An 8,421-nucleotide genomic window follows, 5' to 3' on the forward strand; every position below is an offset into this window, starting at 1 on the left:
ATGACTGCTTTTGGTTCTAGGTTTTCTTTACATTTCCTATAATGTGAAGTAAACAGGGCACATGTGTTCACTTCCAGGGTCCTATGAAAAAGGACACAACAGGTTTCTCAGATAACATGATAATTTTTTCTATTATTAATGGTTTATAAAACACACCTCATCAGTGAAGCTACAAAGAAATGCTGCCATTGAGGGCACTGACAGAAGTGGCGTTTGTTGTGTGATCAACCCCGTCAAAGCACTCTACCGCTGTGTTCTGACAGAAGCGCATGGCTGCAAAGCCCTTTAAAAGTGCCCAATCGTGTGACAAATTAACCCTCATCTAATAAGGGTTGAGATGAAAATGCTCCAAAGCAGAGTGCTTTAGGGCACTTCTGTCAATCCTTGCATGTGATAAGGGCTGCACTGCATCAGCCCAGGCCCATCCCCTGTACTGTCAGTCTGTTGGGTTGTGGGGAGGTGGGTCTAACTCATGATGCTTTCTGTGAAGTGCCATGAGTTAGACGAGGGAGCTGCAAGCCTCCCTGTGTGAAGGCTTGGGTCCCAATTAGGAAACAAGAACAACTTACTTAGAGCTAGAGAGAGGAGTATAGCCACATCTAATGTATATAGGTTTATGAGTCTGCTTCTGGTTGCAGTCATGGGATTTAGTCCTTTAAATCCACAGTATGACAAGGTTTAAAATTAGGTGTAGCCCTATTGTTTGCCCAGTGAAGTCAGTCACACATACAGCAAAAATGTTATTGATTCTGATGCTCCACTGTCACTTTATTAATTTACAGGTGCAAAAGGGAAGAAGGAAATTTTCTTGAAAGCTTTGACACCTAGGAAGAACTGCTTAGATTTTGTAAATGTGAGAAAAAGAGAAGTAAAGTTTTTTTTCTGAAACTGCCTGTCAAAAAAGACAAGTGGCAAATGCATCCAAACCACGTTTGAATTTATAAAGAGTTCCTAAAATGAGTAATGCTGAATATTTATATTCAAAGATGGAACATTTATTTGAGAAATACAAAGTACCACTATGATTCACCATGAAACAGTGTCTTAAGTGTGGAACTGAATGTTTTATATTTTGTAGCCAGAAGTTATGACTATCTCCTGTGAATATTTTTTGCAATTTGTATACCTCTTCGCTATGCTAGTGCTTTTTGTATAGTACATCCTTGGAAAGAAGGATATTTCTGCAAACTAGCAGTTAAACCTTCCCTTCCTGTTACCAATTGTAAATGATTTGGGGCAGGGACTGTATTTCTCAGTGCCAAGAAGAAAAAGGAGCATTTTGGGCCTCACATTGTGGGAGTATTTTACCATACTAAACGTTACTTGAACCAACTCAGATTCATATGCTCCTGGTTTTGGAAAGGATTTTACCATTCAAAACCCTGCAGTTTCATACAAATGGTGGTCAGCTCCAATCCCACATACACACACACTTCTGCTAGTCTGAAAGGACAGACAAATCCCAGAAAGCAAGAAACTTATGTGACCAAAGGAGTTTTCTCGTTTCATTTCCTGAATTAAACAGGAATGACAATCAGCTTTTCTTTTCTTCCTGGATTATATCACTAGATGTGTCAAGTGGGTGGCAGCCGGGTATGAGAAAAGCTAATATATCAGACAAAGTGAAGGTTCAAAACTATTCTTACACTCATTATCCTAAACAAGGGGCAGTACTAGACTAAGATACCCATTAACCCTGATGGGCTCCCACAAAGAATAGTGATTAAAGGGAAAGCTTCCTAGTAAAATAACCTGAGTTACATTTTAGTTTCTGCCCTAAACTAGCCCAACAAACCAGACTCAATGCGGGAATAAAACAAATCAATTTTAACTTGGTAAATACATTTTTCCTTCTGTGAAATATTTTTAGGAACAAGGAATTTCAAAGAATTTAGGGCTAAATAATTTCAAAGGATTTTTCCTTTTAATAAAAGTTAACCCCTATTAATTTTTGTGCTATCATTAGAGCAAGACTTTTACATCAATTTTTTACTCAGTTTTATTTTGGCACCGTACATTAAAATCAGTTTACACTTTTAGTGATAATTTCTTTCTGACAGCTAAAACTTAGTTGAAGGAGGACAGAAAATGTGTAATTTACTGTAAGATGGTAGCAGGAGTCAGACACACTATTTTGCAAATGGAATTCACAGTTTAAAATACACACAGGACTTGCCACTGACTGAACTTCCCTTTTCTCCAGTGTAATTCTCATTCAAACAAGCCATGTCAACTTTAATTCTGGATGTTGTCACCTTTTTCAGTCCATCAGAATCTCACTAAAAGGTATTTAACTGATTAATGAATTAATTTGGAACAAACTTGCTTCAGTTGCATTTTTCTTTTAATTTTTATTCTTCTAGCCTTCCCTAAACTAGGGGCCTATCCTCTCTTACACGTTATTCCTGCATAGGACAAAGGAAATTGCAATTTTCAACGTGCAGAGTTTCCTGCTAATTTTTGTACCAGAGTTGTCAGATCAACTAGGGAAGACAATGGAGTTCTTTCACCGGAATGAACCAGACACCTCTGTTAAGGCTTTTCCTAGTTCAGCTTTAGCACATTTGCTGATCAGATACGTTGCTAGTAGCTTCTTGTGCATCTGATGGAGTGAACTCAGGCTCACAAAAGATTATGAATCTTTGATTTAATCTATAAGGTGCATGTCTGCCCTGTTTGATGGTCTGATATGACTTCAGACTAAGGGCTTTGACGCAGGTTACCTATGTAATGTCAGAAATCTGCAGGAAGTTGTGATGTCATAACATTGTGGCATTTTTAGAGCAGTCTCAGGTGAAAGCATCATTTTGTTTCAGACCTGCATGACTGTGTCTTCCTGCTAGAGGACTCTGAGCAGGGGCATAGACAGGAGTCAGGACTGTTCCTGGCTGTGGTGTGAGAAAAGGGGGGAAGGGTGGCATGTAGTTCAAAGGGAGAGGAGGAGAGATCAGCGTGGGGCCTATGGCTTCTCTCCCTTGACAGCCAACAGGAGCCCAGGCAGATCAGAGGATGGGAGGGGAGAAATCTTGAAAAACTGTTTGAAGTGAGGTGTGGGGAGGGATAAAGAGAAAGGAATAAAAAATATATATAAAAAAAATTCAAGGACTAAAATCTTGCATGTATCTCAGTGAACTGAGGGAGTGAGGGAGAGTTGGGTTAGGGGCAGCAGGGGTTGTGCTGGCTGGAATGGGGGAGCTGTTCTTACGGGGAGAATGGGGGAAGGAAAGAATAGCCATGGCACAAGGCTGAAAACCAACATGCTTGCTGCATGGCACAGAGCATATGCCATGGCAGAACTGAGAAACAGAGGGTTTGCAGGGTCAGGAGAACAGGGGCACAATGAAGTGGGCAGCCAGCCAGCAAGTGGGGGAGCTTGTTTGGCACAGGAGGGGGGAGGCACAGCTATGTAGAGAGACCCCCTCGGCATCAGCTCACCTAGGACTCCATATGCCCTCTAAGGTTATGGAAAGCATTTTAATGTAATTATTTTAAAACATTTTCATTTGGAATGAATAAAAGAACTGAAAACAAAGTCTCTCATGTCGATGTCGTGTTACTGAGTTGTGGATGGTGGTAGAGGGCTGGACCCTGGACCCCATGCCAGCCTGTTCCAAGAAGCCCCCAGGCACTGCCCCCTCTGGGGAAGGCTGGCAGGGCCAGGATTGAGTCATGGGTATGGATGTTGTTCAGACTGCAATGGGGCTGCTGAAGTGTGGGGGGCTGTGTGTTCCCATCCTAGCCACAGGTGAGGAGGGGTCTAACAAGAACCAGCTGCATGCCATAAACCCTGCTAAGTCACCAGTACTCCCTTCCATAGGAGGGAGGTGGGTTTAGGAGGCTCCAGATCTCCTCCCATGAGTCTCCCGCAGTCCCAGCCATCCTAGGAGGAAGTGAGCTGGTGAGAAGAGCTCAGGTGTACCAGCTGCTTGCAAAGAGCCCTACCAAACAGGACCTCATGCCCCACACCCCATTTTTGCCCCTCCAAGCCTTACTCGGGACTGCCTGTGCCTTTAAGCCCAGAGCAAAGCGTAGGAAAACATCAATGACGCTCACTTTACCTGAGTATAATTGACAGTTTCATACAGGGACATGGCCTTTTTCCCATGTTCTCCCCTAGCCAGGTGGGTGTGGGAGGGCAGCTTTCCGTCAAACGCCACTAAAACCAGTCCCAGATGAGGGGACCTATGGAAGGTGGAGAGGCATTAGGCACAGGGGGCATGATTCCCCATCACCTCAATTAAGATAACCCCTGGGATCTGGGAGTGGAGCCACAGGGTGGCCAGGCCAGACCATTGAGAGTAAGTAAGGTAAGACCACGGACCCAGAGAAGTATGCTTCCCTCAGCTTCAGGGTCCTGCTGAACTTAGTCCTGGCAGTCTCCCACTCAGTGTGGAGCCCCTGGGAGATGAGACCATGAAGCCAGGGAAAGCATCCCTTTCTCATCCTCAGGGTCTTGCCACCCGGTGGCTCCCCACCAGATGTAACAACTGCCAGTCCCAGCCACATGGTTTCCAAGCAGTTGAGGCTTGGGGACTCTGTGCTTCTCCTGTCTGGATGATCTCCCTTGTTTTGAGCCCTGGAGGCTCTGTGCTCAGCATGGAGCCCCAGGCAGGGAGACCTGAGGATGGGGAAAGCATGTTTCCTTCTACCATATGGTCTGCAGTTGATTGATCCCCAGCAGCTCCATGCTAAGGAAGGAGTCCTGGGAAGGGAGACCATGCAGCTAGTGCAAGCAAGTAGCATGCTTCCCCCAACTACATGGGCTTTCTGCAGTTAAATGCCGAGAGGGCTGTTCTCATGTCAACAGGGCAGTGCAGGGCAGTCAGTGGCGGCAAGGAGACACCCAGCGCAGATCTCTGCTCCCTGCAAAGCTGAGTCATGCAGCAGGGACCAGCAGGCTTGCTCACTACTCTGAGCTGCGTCCCTGCCCCATGACAAGATCCATGCAGGGGTTTCTTCTCCTACATGGAGGGCAGCAGCCCTCCCCCCCTACGAGCCACTCATGGCCCCATCCTGCTCCCCAAAGCCTCTGACCCCAAGCCCCGCCTGGCTGGGCAGTAGAGCTGTGTGAAGCTTGCAGCCTGTTTGAAACAGATTCGGCTGAAACGAATCACTATCATCCAAAATGGCCGAATCCAAAAATGAATCAAAACGCAGCCATTTTGCACATTGCTACTGATTAGTCCCATTAGTGAGGAAGAATCCAGCAGTGGCTGGAGCCCCACAGATGAATTTCTGTACAGTTGAACAATGGAAATAGATCTGTTATTCCGCAAAGGATCGTTTGCAATGTTAGAAGGAGATGACAGCATGCCAGAATCACCCCACTGCTTCTCCACGTTTCCCTCCTGCTACAAAATACACGGACATCCATTCCTTAACTTTTCATGCCTGAGCCAGATTCACAGTTCCTCTAGCTGAATCAGAGCATGGGCCCATTAAACCTATCCACCACTTTTCAAGAAATAAATATTTGCCATTATTTCAACAAATAAAACATACCCTCTTTCTGCCTTTTGTGTTCCTATTGCATTGGACTCCTTGTAATCTGCAATACCATATACCTGAGGATGTGAATTTGCATTTTCTTACCATTAATAAATACTATTTAAACATATGTTTTATTCATAACATCAAACCTAATTCAATATTTGACAGGAGTAGCAGGCTAAATATTGATTTAGGTCACGATATAATAAAAGCTTTATTATTCAAGAGCGTCTTCACTGCAAGGTCTTTTTCATGTGAAAAGTAATTGTAGGGACTGAATGCTGCCCTTGCATACACACTGAGTTGTTATACTATGCATGAAATTGGTATAATGAAGCATTATTTTATAAAAAACAAACCGGTACCAATTTATTTAAGACGTGTGTCTTGGGTAGATGCATGTCCTTAGCAGAGCATATAGCAAGAATTGATTTTAGCATTATTCGCTTTATTTAATATTTGGAAGTAGCTCCATGACTAGCAGAGTGTTGGGAAAAGACAGTGAGGGGACAAAAGACTGCCAAATACTTATGGCACTTCTAACAAAGGCAAAAAAGTAAAAATTAATGTTGAGAACAGCTACTGATGACCCAGTAGGATACAAAGGGAAGCATGTGCCATTTATAAATGTAGACTACAGTTTGATAAATAATGAAGGAGAAAAGACATTTGTGAATTTACCTGTGTTTGCCATCATAAAGTGAAGACAAATCATCTAGCCAGTGAACTTAACAAATATTCAGATAAGCTATGGTATGGAAAAACAGTTCATAGATTTCATAGATTTCATAGACATTAGGGCTGGAAGGGACCTCGGAAGATCATCGAGTCCAGCCCCCCGCCCAAAGGGCAGGAAGTCAGCTGGGGTCATAGGATCCCAGCAAGATAAGCATCCAATTTGCTCTTAAAGGTGTTCAGAGTAGGTGCTTGAACCACCTCCGATGGCAGACTATTCCAGACCTTGGGGGCTCGGACAGTAAAGAAATTCTTCCTTATGTCCAGCCTGAAATGGTCTCGCAGTAGTTTATGACAGTTATTTTAATCTGTTTTTTTTTTCTTTTAAAAAATCTCATTTCAACACACATTTTAAGAGAAGTTTTGAGCCAATCTTCAGGAAGTTTCCCGAAGATTCACAACTCTCAGCCTCTTCAAATGTTACACTGTTCAGCTAATAGATTCCTGTAACATTAAAGGGACAGTTTTCCACAACTTTTATTACCTATTAAGTATGTATATAGTCATCTTTCTCCACCGTAAATGCTGGAAGTTGAAAGTGAGAGAGGAATGGTGGAAAAAAAGCCTGGTCATACCCAGTTCACTCACCTTTTTATCATCCACTCTCTGACAGTGTAACACAAGATACTGGCAAGATGGACCTCTGGTCTGACCTACTAAATGGCAGTTCTTATGTACTTGCCTTTATCTTTCTTTACACTTTTATTCTCTTATATATAAGTGAATGTAATTTCTCTTACCACTCTTAGTCTATCTTTTTTAATTGAAAGGTTACCCTGTCAACTGCAAATAACCCAGGACTTATAATTCACCCAAACATCTCTCATTGCCTCTAAAAAAAAGAGCTCATACAGAGAAAACACAGAATGAAATCATCATTCATATTAAATAGACACAAGTAATAGCCCATCATCTTTTGCATGAGTTAAGGAAATTAAGTGTCATGAAGGTTTTTAAAGCTGACAGTAAATATAGGTTTTGAGATTTGACAGCTCATCACTAAGATTTTCTTGTTAAAAAAAGTTCACTAAACATCAGAGGGAAATAAGAGCATTACAATCAGCATATTTGTAAAACATCTCATAAGATCAAATGGTTAACATTAACATTTTGAGCCATGAACAAATTTACCTCAAGGCATTGTAAAGAAAAAGTGGATGACTGATTTCACAAGAAATGCCTGGACCAGAGCTACTACATTGTGTTGTCTTATAGTTGTAAAATGGCATACTATAGTTAAAAGTAAACTCTGAACTTATGAGAGACGGAACAGTGAAATACACCTACATTCAAGAAACTCAGAGCTACCACCTGCTTCAGTGAAGAACTGAATCACCTGTACCACTTTCTTTTTCAGGGCTTTTCAAGATATAAGCAATGTCTTATGCAACAGATGGACAGAGCTGTTTAGACAGTGAAAGCAAAAATGTAAAGCTCAAACTCAACCTTCTTCAGACATTGGGGGGGAAAATGTGGTTGCTTTTCCCATTTATCTAATATTTGGACCAGAAACTGAGAACAAAAATACAAAAAGGAAGACTGATCTTCCCAAAGTTCTTCTAACTTTGTTAGGGCCTTGTTACACAGTAATTTTGGACAGTTCCTACAGCTCTTAATTGTCCACACATTAACACCTGAAACTAGTTTTAAGCACCTGTTAGGATGCTCAAAGTCATGCCACTCCAGGGCAAGATTATCTCGGATCAATGTTATCCAGCTTGGGTTACACTAAGGGGTAGCTCTCTTTAGGCTACACCTCAGGCGGGGGTGGGGGTGCTAATGGGGCTTAGCCCCCCTGAAATGTGGGCCAGCAGTAGGGCTGGAAGGCAGGCTGGCTGCGGGCTTCTGGTAGCTGCAGCAGGGGTGGGGTGGAGAACGGGAGCAGCAGTGACAGAGGGAGTGGGGCTGGGGCTAGGAGAGAGGTAAGCGCTACACAGCTAGGGTAGGGTGGGGCCCGGGACTGAACCACTCATGGCTCATCCAGGGGGCACAGCTTCTGCTGCTATGCACACCCCAGGAGGACATGGGGGGCATGTGCTCCTGGATCTGCATGGGGCAAAGCAGGCTCCACTGCCCATTGGGGCCAGGGCTGCTCCGGGCTCTTCCTAGTGGGGGGTGTTGGGCCAGGCTGCACTCGGGGCAGGCATTGGCAGTGATGGACAAGGGCTATGGGGGTCGGGGACTGCAGCCATCCCA

This window comes from Gavialis gangeticus, unplaced genomic scaffold, assembly GCF_001723915.1.
Source record: "Gavialis gangeticus isolate Ggan-Ray unplaced genomic scaffold, GavGan_comp1, whole genome shotgun sequence".
Classification (NCBI taxonomy): domain Eukaryota; kingdom Metazoa; phylum Chordata; order Crocodylia; family Gavialidae; genus Gavialis; species Gavialis gangeticus.